The sequence below is a fragment of the Macaca thibetana genome, chromosome 15 (genome assembly GCF_024542745.1).
Source record: "Macaca thibetana thibetana isolate TM-01 chromosome 15, ASM2454274v1, whole genome shotgun sequence".
NCBI classification, from domain to species: Eukaryota; Metazoa; Chordata; class Mammalia; order Primates; family Cercopithecidae; genus Macaca; species Macaca thibetana.
In genome coordinates this window covers 61,964,960-61,983,138 of record NC_065592.1, presented here as the reverse complement: position 1 = coordinate 61,983,138, position 18,179 = coordinate 61,964,960, and the positions used below count along the sequence as shown (strand labels likewise).

Sequence of the window (18,179 nt, the reverse complement as noted above, 5' to 3'; positions counted from 1 at the left end):
GAATCAGCCATCTGTACCCCAAACCTAGTCTATAAGATCCTTTTATTCTCCCTCTCGAACAAATCTGTCAGACACAGGCACTTCTCAGTTGTGCATACTGATGAAGGAATGTATTTCTATAGGTAATCTATGCTATCTAGTCTAAGGAGACTTTTTCTTCCCTGTGGAAAGGTATCTGACACATGGAGTTAAGCAGGTCAGACAGTGAGAACTGGCAACACTGGAATGCCCACTGAAGGGACTGTGTGTTTGGGTGGGTGAGTTTTCTCTAAATTTTTGATACTTACTTTCTAAATACTCCCATTTTTCTTTCTTAGATCAATAGGGCAACTTCTGAGAGGAAAAAAAATGAGGTAAATATTTTTACGTAAAATGAGAGCTAAGTTTCTCACTTTTGAAGAACATCAGAAAATAATATTTTAAAACACCGATTAACATCCACTTACTTTTGTTGTTCTTCAACTCCTACGGTTGGATTTGTTGTAACCATTGTAATTATTAATAGTAGTGGTAGATGTCCCATGATTAAACTCTGAGAGCTTTCTATTCCTTTGTTGAATCCTTCTAACGACTCTTGGAGGTATGATTGGTACCATTTTACAGGTGAAGAAACCAAGGTCTGGAGAGATGAGGTGACATGGACAAAGTCATGCAGCTAATAAACAGCAGAACTTAGATTAGATTTAGATCCATCTGTCTCCAGAGCTGTATGCTATGCTATGCTATGCTAGGCTGTGCTGTGCTGTGCTGTGCTGTGCTGTGCTGTGCTGTGCTGTGCTGTGCTGTGCTATACTGTGCTATGTAGTATGGTTGGGTCCATATATGTCTTGTTCAGTAGAACAGCGAGTGCAAACACATGGAGTTTTGTCCACATCTAGTTAGAAAGAGGCCATAGGACCAGCTGGTATTTAGGGCAGAGGCATCATTCCATACCTCCTCAACAACCAACCATTTAGCAGATGTTTACTTTTATTTGTTTCTGTAATGACATGGCTCTATGTATTCCTTGTGTTAATTACTTCTGTGTCTGTTGCTTTTCTGCCTGCTATTCTTGTTATAGTAAAACGTAACATAGATTTTACCATTTTAACCCTTTTTAAGTTATAGTTCAGGGACATTCAGTACATTCATGTTGTTGTGCCATCTCCGGGACTTTTTCATCTTCCCAAACTGACACTCTATGCCTATTAACCAATAACTCCCTGTTAGAAATACCAAAATTGTTAGAAATAGATAATTGGTTCCACAAAGAAAAGTCAGCATGGAGACAAAAGATCTCTCAGCAAGGCAATCTTCACTTTCTGCAGAAAGGGTGCTCAGTCGCAGATGGAACAATGGCGAGAGCACACCTGAACAAAGGCAAAGCAGACATATTTATCCCTTACGCATTTGGGTCGTCCTTACTGCTGTGTCCTGCATCCATTGGCTGAACCTGGACCTCATATTCTTAAACTGACACCCAATTTGCTAATAGCCTAAAACTTTCCTAAATAGGTAAGTGCAAGGAAGAACAAAGAAGTTGCTTACAAAATGTTTAAGGAAGCGATAACATTTCCAAATAAGGAAGGGGCATAGGCTGTGAGCTGGAACATGCCTGTGAGCCTGTCCAACAGTTACATAGGATAGGGCTTAACAGAGTTATTAGCACAAAGCAAGGAGGCTTGAGGAAAGTTGGTCTTTAAAAGAAACTATTATTTCTAACACTAATGATTTATTTTTTAACAAGAAGGAAAACAAGAAAAGAAAATTTTACTCTCTACACTCCCCATCTTCCCCTCTTTCTAACCCCCAGTAATCACCGTTCTATTTTCTTTCTTTATGAATTCAACTATTTGGGGTGCCTCATATAATGAAATCATGTAATATTTGTCCTTTTTTGTCTGGCTTATTTTACTTAACCTAAGGTCTTCACAGTTCTTCTGTGTCATAGCATGTGTCATAATTTCATTCCTTTTTAGAGCTGAATATTTTGTTGTATGAATATACAACATTTTATCCATTTGGCATCTATGGACACTTGAGTTCTTTCCCCCTTTTGGCTGTTGTGAATTATGCTGCTGTGAACATAAGCACACAAGTGTATGCTCAAGTCCTTGTTTGCAATTCTTTTAGGTAGATAGGCACAGAAGTAGCATTACTGAATCACGTGGTAAATTGCATGTTTAATTTTTTTAGGAACCGCCATGCTGTTTTCTACAGCGGCTGCACCATTTTACATTCCCACCAGTTCTGCCTCCTACTCATGCCTACTCTTAGTTTACGAAGCCCTCTAAAGCACAGCTGCTGCAACTTTTGAGTCTTTTACCCTTTAACAACTAGGACAATACCATTCCCATAAAGAGTGTTGATTAAAAGACATGCTCATTGTAATGGAGATCATGATACTAAAATTACTTCAGCTTCTCCAGGAGATTTACAAATGTTCGGACATGGAACTCCTCTCACTTGTATTCTTCCCTACCTTTTTTCCCTCTTCTGCTCCCAAGCTCAGAAAATAACCATGAAAATAGTGAGATGCCTCTCTGCAGGAAAGAAATAAAAGTGTAACTGTGCATACCAATGGGGTATTTCAGAGAGTGGCAACCCGTTTATCTATGCAGTTGTTGATTTATGATCGCCAGTACATGTTTGGCAGGCTGAATCCACATCTGCAATTTAAATGACTGCTTACAAAATGAGCCTTTTTTCCCTAATATCCAATTAGGCCCAAGGGTGGGCATTGTAGATGAAAAAGCAGTTATGTCAAAAACAGTTCTGATCCCAATTGCGAAAGAAGTTATCACTGGTGGAACTATCAGAAAAAGTCTTGGTTCAGGAATGCAACCTTGACAGTCTACACATTTTAAGGCAACAGCATGTTTGTACTCAGCAATGGGTTCTGCACTCCACCTTGGGAAAGAAGAATAGAAAAGACAGCCTGCTTTTGGTGTAGGCCCAGAGACAGCATCAGGCCTCAGATGAGCTTCCCACTCAATTCTTCCTATATCTCTGACTTTGTACTTGCATCATCCCTGGTACTGTAATCTTGAACACTTTTGGTGCTAACGCTGCCAATTTTCCTGATTTTGTGGAATTTTTTGAGGTTCACAAATAGAAACAAGTATACAAATATTCCATTCACATGCTTTCCAAATGTATTTATTTTAGCTTTGACTGAAAGGGGTCAGAGCTGAGTGTAAAGGTGCTTTGATATTGGAACACACTCTCCTTGCCTCACACTTGACCCAGGTTGGGTGGCGGAAGTAGGGATAGGTGCTATTTGTGTGAACTGTGTGTTCAAGTCAGCATGCTCTGGAATTGATAGCGTGTCCTTCTGGGTTTTCTACTCCTTTCTGACACTGCGTGGTACAAACCAAAAGTTCACACTGGGGTCATGACTGCTGGCTTTTGGCAGGGCTTGGCGAGAAGGTCTCTGCAGGGTTAGGCCGCCCAGATGCGAGCTGTTTGGGCTGAGTTCAGTTTGTTTCCATTCACTCCCTCTCCCTCCTCCCTTCTCCTGAGTCATGCCAACTGCTACTGGAGATGTTTTTCCTCTGTTTAAGGTAATAACCGAGTCAATGCTGAAGCCAAGCTATAGGCAAGCATTGAAAATAAATTTTCAAGGGGGTTGTTTTCATGTTATTAGAAAACGCCTTGGAATCTTTTTGAAAGTTTTTGTTTCCTGAGAAACTGCCCTTTGGGAATATCTTTGTTTTTGGAGTGCCTTTAGCTTGGTGCTGAGAAATAAACTTAGGAAATATGATTGAGATGTAGTGGGCTAGGTTTTTAAACAAAATGCTCCAAACATTCCCTCAAAAACCATTTCTCTAAACAGAGTGCTCGCATGAGTAGCTGATTAGTACATGTGGTGCTGCCCGACCTCTTGAGGATACACACTGTTCACTTGAAAGTCCTCTGGTATATTAGGTGACCTAGTGTAGTAGGAATGACATTTTTTAAAGAGACTAAATCCCAATTCTATCATTTTCTAGATAGGTGATATAGGTAGTTGCTTTGGTTTTGTCACTTGTTCAGTTGCAGAGTTTGTTTTACAGCCTTCACGAACTCTGTAAAACACCTGACAGGACTTGATCCACACACCGTACTTCAGAAACACCACAATTCCTTCCCTTCCACTATTTATGTATTTATTGCCTCTTCTCGGCCTCAAGTTTGGTAAGTGAGAACCATCCACTGCTACAGTCTATAATTTCCTAATGTAATTTCCCACTCTTCAGAATAATTGTGGCTGACAGTATTTATTTTCTCCCTTCCTGCCAACTGAGATACAACCTCCATTCACTTGCCCTAAGACAAAAGGTTTTGTGGCCTCCAGCTGTAAGACCAGATCTCACTGAGACAAACAACTGCTCTTATCTTAGGGAAAAAGGCAAATTAACCAGCCAACAATGAGCAATCCATGTAAGCCTTGCTCTTAGTACACTCATTAAAAAGAATTTTGAAATTGAGGTTGGAAATCATCTGACAACTCAATGCCCAAATGTTCTGGGGAGCATGCTCATAAAAATTCTCCTAGTAACAAATGTGTTCATCTCCCCTTTGATTTGTATCCCAGCCTGTGATTCTCTGGAACATGCCTGCACCTACAGAAGATAGTTGAACTTTCAATTGTAAAATTTTAATGTTGAAAAACAGCCCGAAGACTCAGTCAACACTCTGCCAAGAATCCACTTGAAACAACCCTTGAAAACCATAAAATTCATGGTCAAATATGTTTTTCTATCGAATGTGGCATTTGATAGACCCAGTTTGTAGAATATGGGGACTTTTCAATTTAGAGTCACATAGATGTATTGAAAAGAATGCATTGCATATTTTAAAAATATAAACCACTTATTGCAAATTACATGCTTTTTACACATAATACATGCAGAAGAAATGCAACGTGATGCAATCTAGCCAAATTTGATTGTGGGATGAACCATAAAAATTGGAAATCCCTTTTCTTCTTTTCCCATGGTCCACCGTGAAGCAGTAAGGTTAGGGTAGAGAAGCAGGTAATTTGGGTACTTTTAGGGGAATTTGAAGATAGCATGTACACTTCCTGTGTGAAGGTAATTCTTTTTAACTAGTTTGGGACAACTGACTAAACACCAATAACCATTATAAAACTGTAGTGTTTAAAAAATTTCTGAACTTAAATATTCCAGTTACTACACGATTTAATTTCACTCGCTAATTAGCCATACGCTGTGTGTTGAATTCTGTCAGATTTGGAATTTATAGTTTCAGCTGGATTTAAAGTAGGACTATAGCAGGAAAGAAAAAGAATTCATTTCTATGCATGTGAGTGGGGGGTTAGTGGAATCTTAATCTTTCTGAATGGGAAAATGTATGCAGTTATTTCTTTTCATCTCAGCGCCTTTGAGTGAATTTGCTTTTGTCTAAAATGAAAGGAGAAACAGCTCATTTTTCCATTGTCATAATAGTACAGTGATTCAGCAAAATGTAACTGATTATCCTGAACCCACAAGGCTAGAGTTAGAAAGGGTAGCCAAATTGCTGTCAGCTGTTTTCCAGCTCAGTCCCATCACTACATCCAGCAGCTCACCTTTCATCTGGCTCTGGAAATTTGGGGATCATTAAAAATCAGCCAGCTCACTTTTCTCTTAGAATTTTGTGACTCCTATTTGATTGGTTCATTATTAATTCTGATGAATAAGAATTTAAATTCCCAACTTCCAGAAGACTACTTTTCTTTTTAAAAAGATTGTGACTGATTTGCTTTTGGCTTATTCATTTAGATTCAAGAATTCTTCTCCATTAAAATAAATAAATTTTGAATATCACATATATTAAGATGGGTTGCTGAATGCCCACTTCCTTTCATTATATTCAACTGGTGTATCGCTACATTCATATGGGCAGGAACACCAAAGGAGAAAACAGGACCCCAGGCTCTTGTCCCAGTCCCTGAAAATATGTCTTTCCCAGCACCTTAGGTTTTAGAAGAATGGCTGTAAGAAATCTCTATTTTGTGTTGACAAATATATTTAATGATAGTTACTTGATTGTATGTATTTGAAAGTGGTTCCTGAATTAACTCTGGATCAGTAATCCTAGAGTTGGAGAGCTAAGGAAGGATGTTTTCAGAATCCTAAGCATTTCTCTTTAATTTGAGTACAACGCAGAGGAGATGATTTGCTACTCCACAGCAATTTCCGAAAAGTAGTTTTCATTTCTAACAGGACCCTACCAGAGGTCATTTCCCAAACAGCCAACCACACTTGCTGGTATTTCACGGCTAAGTTAGCAGGGTAGAGGGAAGTTTAAAAAAAAAAAAAAAAAATTATCCAATGGAACTCCGTCTGCTCTAACCTCTGAAGGAGAGTATATTTCTTCAATGGAATTTGAGTTATGATCTTACTTCCTATATGCTGTTGTCAAATCCAAAGGGGCTGAAATAGATCTGAGCTTTTGCAAACTTGACCCTGTTTCTAGAGCTGTGGGCCTTGGAGTTTACAGGTTCCCCGATCCCTAAGACACCCTTTATCGCTTCAGACGCATTTCACATATATAATGAGAAAATACCTGCTATTTGCACAATGACTACATATCCCCCCCCCCAAAATAATCAGCACACGTGGTCTGATAATTGTGGAGACTGTGAAATAGAAGAGTTGAAAATAGAGTTGTCCCAGAAATTCCAGGATATGTGGTCAGAGTTGTTATGTGCTAGGCAAGGAACTGGATCTTTTTATATAAGCTATCACCTCAAATCCTTAGACCAAGTATATAAAATAGGTTGGATTATATAACTCACAAGATAACTGAACTCATACTGAGAGTGATATATTCAAGCCGTCACATCCAGGTTGAGTTGTTGGTTGCACCACAATGTCATGCTTCCTCTTTTGTGGTTTAGGGTTCCACAACACATAGATTCTTGGTATAAATAATGATGTTCCAGGCTAAGAAGTGGCCAGGAAAGTGAATATGTGGATCAAAACCTGAGATGCAGCACTATGGTCTTGTTGGTCTTAAGTGTGACATTTCCAGAGGGGGAAATACACCTTTAGCAATTATAAAGTTTATGATAGAACTGGGGGTCATGTCATGGCTCCTTTTGTTCTGTGACAGAGTAAAATTTATATTTTTTTTAGCAGAAGAAATTTACTATCCCATCCAAATATTTTGTGCTGTGGCTTTTTCCTCTGGGAAAGAGTCTTAGATTAACAACCTTTAGTTTCTCAAGCTGATCTGAAAAATTTGCTGCCTTGTGCATGCATTCGAGATACTTTTGAGGGACAGAAGTTTAGAGTTACTTTACAGATGATGCTTTTCCTTAAACTCTGCTTTTGATCAATTCTCTCCAGGCTCTACCCTAAAGAGACCCAATGTAGACAGACAGAAATGGCAGTAGAGAACCAGGAAGGAAAAAGGGTTATATTATTAATACATCAGTAGAGGATGTCTTTAACAGACTTTGAAAGCAGGATATTGACAGCACTGTCAAAGAAGTTTCAAATTAATACAAAGTCATAAGTTTTGAGAGGTAACCAGGTAAGAGCCAAAGAATGACACAAGCCCTCCTAACCTGGGAATCTGAGATGCATGAACAATTGTGATGGGAGGAGAATTGTTTGGGGACATAGATAAATCCCTCTTCACCTTTCCTTTTCCATCCTCTCTAACCTTGACACACAATTGCAGCCAGCACACTATTGCTGTTGGAATATTGACTTCAGATAACATTTCCAGACATGTAAATAAGAGTTTAATTGTGTGTAGAATTTTTTTTAAATTATGGACCATATCTGGAATTTAAAACTCTTTAAATATAAATTTCCAGAAAAATTTTCAGAGGTACACGTGTGAGTGAGTTCCAGCCATCATAGTAGAATAGCTACTTTGTGGTGACTTACTGAACAGACACATTCCAGTAAGATCCACGTTTGTACCAGGGCAGAATACCAGCTGCTATCCTGTCTTCTCAACAAAGGACTCTTGTGTTTAAACAAAAACTATGTACTGTATGCCCAGCAGCAGAAGGGAGTCTGAGCAGTGATGTCAAAGTATACCATGATGTCACCACAATTCACAAAGAATTACAGTTAATGCCATGTGAAGTGAGGCCAAATTCAACACTTTCCCTCTTGGGTACTTCACAGTCTGAGAGACAGAAGCAAGGCCAGAGGTCAGGCCTTTGTATAATTTTGTTTCGCATTCTCCAGACACCCTAATTTTGGAAGCAGGGGAGGGAGAAGACAGCCTGCTAAAGAAAAGTCCCTGACCATCTGCTGAGAATGAATTGTAGTGTCTGTATGCACGAATGTCTATACTAGAATAGTTCATAGGATTTCTGCTGAAGACTACTAAATAAATTTCACAAAAACAATACGCAAAAAAATCCAGATGTGTTTAGCAATAAATTCATACAAGAATTTGTCCAAGACCCTGAAGTAAATAAGACGAGCACAAAATAAATCAGACGGGGAGCACCTGAGAGTTTTAATAAACGTTAGAAATCAGACTGACTTATTCTCTTTTTCCCTTTCAGAGTGTTTATCCAGTCATTAGATGGTTTAGATCCTTGACCTCAGGAAAGGCAATATAAGAAAAAATTATTTAAGATGTTTGCAATCTTAGTTCAAACAATAAAGGACAGAAATAGGACCCTTAAAAATTAGCACCTGGGAAAAGTTTATTCCTATGAAACCAGGTCCTCCTCTATAATTTAACCACAGAGGCTGCCAAAGTTCCTACCCTTTGGTGGAGGTGGGAGTGTGTAGGTTGGATGTAGAAAGAGTGTGGCTTTGCCCCAGCCAGACCACCAGCCAAAGGGCCAGAGCTCACAAAAGGTAAAGGGAAGAGCCAGGCCAGGGGTTGCCCAAGCTGAAGTCTATTAGGAAGTGCCAGGAATCAGGAACTCAGGAGATCAAGTACAAAGTGAGTCTACAGATCCAGAGTTGGTGTCAGAGTCAGGGCATGAAGCCCGGGGCACTGTGCCTAGCAGGAAAGAAGTCAGAGGGAGATGCACTTGGAAATAATGAGCATTTATGCCCCAAGGCAATTCTGGAGTAGTGGGTGAAGGACCAGAGACATAGCAGGCAAGGTGACAAGTGGAAATTAAACTCTCAGATTACAATGTTATAAAATGATTTGTCCTTAGAGATCTTTTTCTTTTGGAGAGTGTTCTTTTGGTCTTTGGAACCAGTGGAAGAGAGTTGAAATGGTAGCAGCTGGTATGTTTTAGCTTGAGACAAAGAGGAAAATTCTTTGTAATCACAATGTATCCCTGTCACCTGTGGTGTTGCCTATAGGCTGAATCCATTCATTCATTGAACACGTATATTTTAGTTGCTTGCTGTATGCCAGGCACTTTTCTAGGTGGACAATGAACAGCGCATCCAAATATCCCTGACCTAGTAGGAGATAGAAAATAAATAATATGCTTAATAAATATCCATGGAACAGAATAGAGAACCCAGAAATAAGACCGCACACCTACAACTATCTGATCTTTGACAAAAGCAATGGGGAAAGGATTCCTTATTCAATAAATGGTTCTGGGATAACTGTCTAGCCATATGCAGAAAATTGAAACTGGATCGCTTCCTTACACCATATGCAAAAATTAATTCAAGATGGATTAAAGACTTAAATGTAAAACCTAAAACTATAAAAATCCTGGAAGACAATGTAGGCAATACCATTCTGGACATAGGAACTGGCAAAGATTTCATGATGAAGACGCCAAAAACAACAGAAGCAAAAATTGACAAATGGGATCTAATGAAGCTAACGAACTTCTACACAGCAAAAAAAACTATCATCAGAGTGAACAGATGACCTACAGAATCGAAGAAAATATTTGCAAACTATGCATCTGACAAAGGTCTAACATCCAGCATCTATAAGAAATTAAACAAATTTATAAGAAAAAAACAACGCCATTGAAAGGTAGGTAAAGAATATGAATAGACACTTCTCAAAAGAAGACATTTATGTGACCAAAGAGCATATGGAAAAAAAGCTCAACATCACTAATCATTAGAGAAATGCAAACCAAAACCACAATGAGATACCATTTCTCACCAGTCAGAATGACTATTGTTAAAAAGTCAAAAAATAACAGATGCTGGCAAGGTTGTGGAAAAAAAGAAACACTTATACACTGTTGGTAGGAGTGTAAATTAGTTCAAGCATTGTGAAAGACAGCGTGGCGCTTCCTCAAAGACCTAAGGACAGATATTATTTGACCCAGTAATCCCATTCCTGAGTATATACCCAAAGGAATATAAATTGTTCTTTTATAAACACACATGCACATGTATGTTCATTGCAGCACTGTTCACAATACCAAAGACCTGGAACCAACCCAAATGCCCATCGATGATAGACTGGATAAAGAAAATGGGGTAAAGAAACACCATGGAATATTATGTAACCACAAAAAAGAATGGGATTATGCCCTTTGCAGGGACGTGGATGGAGCTGGAGGCCATTATCCTTAGCAAACTGACACAGGAACAAAAACAAACAAATAAAAAAAACCAAATACTGCATGTTATCACTTATAAGTGGGGGCTAAATGATAAGAACATATGAAGACAGAAGGGGAAACAACAGACAGTGGTGCCTACTTAAGGGTGAAGGGTGAGAGGAGGAGAAGATCAGGAAAAAAAACTATTGGGTACTAGGCTTAGTACCTGTGCAATGAAATAATCTGTACGATATAGCCCCATGACACACATATACCTATGTAACAAAGCTGCACATCCTGCACATGTACCCCTGAACTTAAAAGTTAAAAAATAAATATTATGACTGAGGAGAACAGCTTTAAATAGTCTGATCAAAGTAGATCTTATTGAGAAGGTACTGATTTTCTCGAAGACTTCAAAGAGTCAGACAACTGCCGTAGAAGTGCCTGAGGAAGAGTGTTACAGCCAGAGGTAGCAACTCAGGGCTGTCCTGAGATGAGAAAGTGTCTGTTGTGTTTGAAGGACAGCAAAGAGACTGAGCCAGAGGGAGTGAGGTCAGAGAGATCGTTCACATAGATGCTGCAGGACGATGTGGGCTGTTGTAAGGGTCTGGTGAACCTGCAAGGAAATTTGCTAGTCCTGGCTATGACTGCTAAACCCCAGGAGAGAGAATGCCAGGTGTGGGGAGGATCTGCATCCTCCTTCTGCGTGTGTCTTCATTGCCATCTAAACCTCAAGGGGAACATGGTATCTCATAGACTAGAGAGAAGCTCACTGATGACACAGTGCTATTTAGCCTAGACTTCAACTCTGGTGACAACAAATCCTAGTAATGCGATTTGTGGCAAGTTGTGTAATCTGTTTCAGTTTTATTTCTGTGAAATAGACACGATTGTAGCTAATTTTCAAGATTATTACAAGAATTATGTGAGAAGTTATGTATCTAAAAATAGCAAGTTTTCACAAACACTAGTTCACATTTCCTTCTGTAAGCAGGTTTCCCTCCTGTCTTTCTCCTCCTCCATGCCCCTTTGACCTTTAGTTATACTGATCTTACTCCCTGTCTACTCACACCTGTTTTGAGGAAAAATCTGATTAAACCCCCTCACCCTAGTTTGAGACCATGCCTACCACCTATCTGTATTCCCAACAGCACCATAACAGCCAGCTTAATGCCTTATGCTCAGTTGATTTGGTCTAATTTAAGTATAATCAGCAACTTCATGTGTTACTCCTCCCAAGGGTACTGGAACAACAGACAAAGGACTACACCAGTGTTTCCCAACTTTTTAACACAAAGGAGCCCTTTATTATTTTTTTTCCTATGGGCCTTGTGTTTTGGAAGTTTCCATCTACTCAAAACACTGCATGTATTAAGTAATAATTTGTTTTCCCATTTTATAGCTAAAAAACCTGAGTTTGCAATTAAAAAATAAATACAGTAAAGGTCAAGATTCAGCTTGTTTGTGTAATGAGATGATTGGTGTTTTGGTGACCTTATGTAGTTTTACTGCAGGTAAATATATTTCCATTAGGCTTTTGGAAATAGTAAACATAGCTCATGGAGCACCGTTAGCACCTTTGTGAATTACTGGGGATTCTGTTTTCTCGTATTGGAAATCTTAGTTGTAAACCAAAAACAAAAACAAAAAACCAAGTGTGTAAAAGAGGAAATTTTGGTACCCATAACAAACCATGAGAGAGGTATGTATGCCTGCCTGTGTGGCAGGGGGAGGGGTAGGAGGTATGGACCACAGGTGGTGTTGGGGCTTAGCACCTTCCCATTCACTTGCTATATGTGCTTCTAAGTCAGAGATCACAGATGAAACCATCTCTTCAACCCTGTGCATAAGTGTAACTCTAGAGGTAGTGATCTTGATTAGAATATTCAAACTTGTTATTACAGCTCACTATTGCCATGTAAATACTGCATAGTATGCCTTTTCATGGTTAATGGGCATCCTACTATAATTTATAGTCAAAAAATCTCAAGGTGGAATTTTGGTTTTGTTATTAAGCAGCTATGTGACCTTGGGGAAGTTACCTTCTCTGAACCTCAGTGTTATAATCTGATTGGTGTTTTGGTGACCTTATGAAGTTTTATTGCAGGTATTAGAGCTACCTCTTTGAAACTGCTTGTATTTATTTGCTCAGATGTTATTGAGACATTTATTTGCTCAGATGTTGTTGGGACATTGTTATATGACATTGTCTTTCAGAAAACTCACAAGTAATGTGTATTATTTCAGTACTTTAATTATGGTGCTCCTGAGCTGGTTTTTGATTTATTCATTTATTACACAAATACGTATTGTCTACTATAAAGAACACGTTATTGCATACATTTTCTAAAAGATTCAGTAGATTCTCTGACTCTTACAACTGCTCAGATGTTCCTATTTTCTGGGAAGCTCAAATCCAGATGTGACCTCCCCCACCACATCTAGCAACTGTACAGGACGGCATAGTGTGCATTATGTGTAGTTCTCTCACTTCTAGATTTATCTTTCTTACCTTTGCCTTTCTTTTTGCTCCATTCATTCATTTGTTTTTTTAAATTTATTGTTATATATATGCTATAAATCTTTTTATTATTTAATGAAAGGTTAAGCATAAGCAAATTAATGAATAGCTAAATCTTTTGAGGATGAGGTTAGAAATGCGCTCCCTCCCCTATATATTAAAATAGTAAATAAAGGATAATCTATGTAAATCATACTGTTACCCATAAAGTTCTATCTGAATGAAGTAAATATAAATAAGAGCAGCTATGATCAGACTTGCACAGTTTAGTTTTCCATATTTGTCTTTCCCAGTGCTGAAAATAGAAGGCTTTAAAAGTTTCTTACCTCATGGTGTTGGATCAAGAAAAGCTTGACATCACTGGCTCAGTATTTGATGCTAGATTGAGGTCCTTATGGGAAACCATTTGAAATGAAGCCAGTGTGAACCCATCCTAAGAATGTCAGTCTGAGGCATGATATCTGCTTATGGATTATATTTATTTATGTTCTCCAAATTATTAGCATGGTGATCTTTCTTTCTCCTGTGGCTACTAATGAAGGCATTTTATTATACATATTTCAGTGTCTAGAGAATTTCAGTCTTGCATACTGCCTGTTCTCTTGCTATCAGCTCTGTAAAGTGAAGGAAGAAACCCCTACTGCAGGCCTGATGCCTAAAATCTGCACAACATGCTAAGTCTCTGAGCCAACTTGGATTGGATGCTATGATCCTAGTTTGTTTGTTTGTTTTTGGCAGTGGGAGGGGGTTGGGTCGGTGGGCAGTTCTCTCCCTCCCTTTAGTAAATCTGAAAGAAGAATAAAGAAAAATCAGCAGTGTTAAGTGTGTTTGCTCAACTCAAAAATAAGACAAGGGGCTGCATATCTTTGTACACATATATGTACCTAAGAGAGGGTACAAAAAACATACATTTCAGATATGAAAGCAGAACTTGATAACCCACTAGTGGTGTCTAAACAATGAAAACACTATTAATTTGGTAAGTTTCGGGGTGCTATTTTGCCTTTCTTTAAATTTTTCTTGGATCTTCTCACTTTTTTGTTACCTGAGATTAAAATATTGCAAAATAAGCAGCACCGTGCAATGATTTTGGGTGAGGATGAGGTCAGACCACTGCATTCAGCTGACACCTCCTAGCAGAGTACTAATAAACTGTATTAGATCAAAATATTCAGTTTTCCACTGTTTGCAAAAAAATTTCATGCAGTTGCCAAAGTTATGAGTGGTCATTATCTCACTTAAATGTTTTGTCCAGAATGGGGTGGGTCTGGGAACTCAGTGACCTAAACGTTGCCTTTCATGACACTTCTCTAATAATTAACATAGGTGCACTTGGGAAATAGTCTCTGAAAAATAATAGCCCTTTACAGCAATTCTTGTTCATGCATCAGGACAGAGGTTTAGGTAGTCTCTTGCTGTCATTTATGGTATGTCTGTTTCTTTGTGTGCACAGTTAAAAACACATGTACATATACATACCTACACACATGCCTGCACACATTTTTGCAGACTCGTATGTCAATGGCTGCAGTCTAAGGTCTCCTATCTGCAAACTACATTGGAGCTATTAGCAAACCATTATGTGTTTCATTGATTCAGCAGCATTTATTGTGCATCTCAAATGTGTGATACTGGGCTGAGCAGCAGAAATATCAAGATTAGTAAAACACAGGTTCTCAGGTAGCCCAGGATGTTGTGTAGAGATAGACATGTTAATAGAGTAAACTCAATATAAGTTATATAACCATTTGAATTGGGTATACATGAAAAAAAACACAAAATAATAGTAGCTTAGACACGTAAAAAATTTATTCTCTCACAAAAAAAGATGTAATCAGTCCAAGTGTGGTTCAGGAAACAGGATCTTTCTCTCTTTCTGCTCTGCCATTCTGAGTACAAGGCTTCCATTCTCAAGATTGTCTCATTTCCAAGATGGCTGCTGGAGCCAGCAGGAAGGTAGGAAGGCAGAGGGCGGAAAAGGCATTCCCCAGCTAAGTCAGCTTCTTTTAAGTAGCCTTCCCAGAAGCCTCACACAACACTTCCACTTTTATTTCAGTAATTATGATTTGGTCTCATGACGAATGAGAAATGTATTCTTTTAACTGCATATAATGCTAACCAAGATAAAATTGGGCTCCAGTACAAGAAAAATAAGAGAAGATGAATATTGGATGACAACCAGAAACCTCTGCCACATGGAGGTATGAAGAAACGACTATGGAAACATACAGCAATAAGGCAGTTACCTCTGGAATCTGGACAGGCTTTCTTGAGGAGACACCTAGTTTGGGATTTGAAGGATGAATAGGAGTTTGCCAAATAAAGACTAGGGAAAGAGTATCCTAGACAAAAAATAATAGCACGTGCACAGAGGGCCAATTAAGCCCATTTTTGTATTTCTATTTATTTTTCTCTCTGTTATTAATAGTAGGTCTTAAAGTAACAACTAATTTTAATTAATCTAACAGTTATTCAAAATCAACAGATTAAGATATGTCAAGTATGATTATCCTGATATCTCTGCAAACAATTTTCCACTTGGACCAAAGTAAGAACATTTTATCTGATATCAAGTATTCCACATTTTTAAAATAATTGAGTTAGAAGATTTTGGCAGATTGAAGAGGAATCGATAACAGAGAAAAGGAAGAAAAAAAACAATTGTGTCAGGGAGATGTTTGTCTTTTAAATTCTGAAGCTAAACAAAGCCCATTTAAAACTGACTTGGTTCATATCCTGGGGTCCATAAACCCACACTAAGAGTGCTAAGTCAGGCGTCTAGCCAAGTTAGTCTTAAAGTATGTCACCTCCTATTTAGCTATTTCTAATATTACTGTTACTTTGGATCTGTGAGGCTGAATTGTTCGTTACTGAAAATGGTTTTGGAACCATAAGAAATCTTTAGACTTAGGGAGAGATTTTCATGATTATCTCCTTTGGCTCCATTAGAGGTATCAGAGTCCATTAAAAATTTTCCAGAGAAACTTAAATCCTTTGAGAAACCTGAAATTCCTATAGTTTAAGGAGTAAATCCAGTTAGATTTGGGATGCCTGAGAGTGGAAATTCCTGTGCCCACTGCCCGTGCTGTCCTTCCACATAGCCAAGGATCTTGTCAGATTAAGTCCTCTTTAATCCCAGCAACCACAACAACAGTAGAGTCAATAATGCTTTGAATGTTGCCTAAATTAAAACTGCCATGCTTTCTCAAAGAATTTGATCCCTCTAAGGCAATTAGGTTATCAGTTTTCTGATTTTTTTGTTTGTTTGTTTGTTTTTTTTTTTTTGGCCAACTTTGGTTTTTGCTTCCTCTCCAATTAGCTAGTATCCAGCCATTTCTAAAGGACACGGTGAACCTCATGTGACACCTCTCTTCCGTTGTTAACTCTGACTTCACATCTCAGCTCAAAAAAGTCTCTTCCTAAGGGAAATCTTCTCTTGCCTCCCTAACCAAATGGAGTTATCCACATTTTATGCTCTCAGAGTGCCATGTGTCTGTGTTTTATAGCTTTTATCATGATTGTCATTTTACACTTTTTGCGTGTGACGATTTGAGCACTATCTCCCTCTGCCACTAGACTGTACAGTCTCATGAGAGTGGACCCATAGATGCTGAAATTCACCATTGAATGTTGCTGCTAGCACAGTGCCTGGCCCATAGCAGGTCCTCAATAAATGCTGCCTAAACAGTTAAATGAATTCTTTTATAAAGTACTTCTGTAATCCCATTTCACACTGTACTAAGAACATAAGAGTGAATACAGAAGTGATCAGCTCATGGGCGGGCCCATCTACAGATATGAATTTTGAAAATAATTTTACTGCAGTTACGTAGAAATACACCAAAGAACTCTTAAGCCAGCACATGCTTGGCACTGCAGGGATGAAATTCGGTTGCTTTCTGAAGTGGCCTCACTGCAGCCTCTGAATAGATTGAAGTGAACTGCTCCTCAGTTATGGTAAACTCACAGGGATAGAGCCCATCTGCCTTTGTCCCTGACTTTAGAACTCAGCATCATGTTTTCCTGACATCTTTGCACTTAAAAAAAGTACAGTTATCGAAGGAGTTGTTGCTTTTCATCTATTTTTAAAAGATGTTCATTTGCTATTAATGAAAAAATACACATTACCACATTTAAAAAATAGAGTACATATATAACACAATGTTAAATAATTATGTTTTTAAACCTTTGCCTAAACATGTGTTTGCAATTATTAATAAAAGGAATAAAAAAGAAAAGCCTCAAGCCTCTGGTCATATTAACAACCAGATTTTTGAAAGGCAAGACGAACTGTGGGGACTTTATGAAGAGAAGCCATAAGTCCCTTTAGTTGTCACTACCATTATCATTTTATTTTGTCAAACAGAGTAATTGAAATAGTTTGGGAATGGAATAAATCTTTCTATATTTGATCTAACTAGAACTATAAGCCATATAACCTGGCATAGTTTGGATTTGAATTTCTAAAACTCAGATATTGGAAAGTAAAGAGGAAAGACACAAATGGCATTGCCCACATACCTTATAAAAGCCCGTGATGTTGTTAAGCCTGATTTGGACCAGGCGTAAATGTTTCACTAGAAGTCTTTAGAACTTGACTGCTTCTTAGCTAAGTGACCTTGGGTGAGATTCATGGCCTCAACTATAGAATGGAGATATCTTACTTGCATGGCTCTTTTGAGAATAAATGAGATATTTGTGCTGTGCCTGGTACAGGACAGGATAAGGCAAATGACAGGGTCTTAGTGGTGTTCATCCCTGCTGCCCGTCATGCAACCCTCCTCTTCCTCACGCACACACACACTAAGTTCGTATCTGTTTGCTGACTGTCTTCTCTTTTTTAAGCTGGAGTGCTAGCTAGAAAAGGAAGTATTTTCATTATCACTCAGCAAATATTTTTTGAGGGCCTACAGTTGACTAAGCACTGTTCTCATTGCTTGGAATACATTAATTAACCCAAGATACAAATCACCCACCCTTATGCAGCTTACATTCTAAGGAACCATGTGGAACATGGAGATCATTTATAAAATGTTTCCTGCTACCATTACCTCTTGGTTGTAGTTTTTGTCATTTGGGTGAATCGTAATTCTTAACATAGAAGTTATTCTTGAATTAGGCCCTAAAACATCAATAATTCAGGATCTTCTTGTTTCTCTTACTTTCTTCCCATCATTCCCTACCCTGCTCCCTATTCTCTCTCATTCTCTTTCTTTTACCCTTCTTTCT

The 18,179-nt window shown here is 38.4% G+C and overlaps 1 protein-coding gene across 1 annotated transcript in view; it reads left to right on the top strand.

Annotated features, from left to right (window-relative positions):
* The window catches only part of ADAMTSL1 (ADAMTS like 1), a 419,209-nt gene that overhangs the window by 132,053 nt on the left and 268,977 nt on the right, over nt 1-18,179 (top strand). The window lies entirely within an intron of this gene.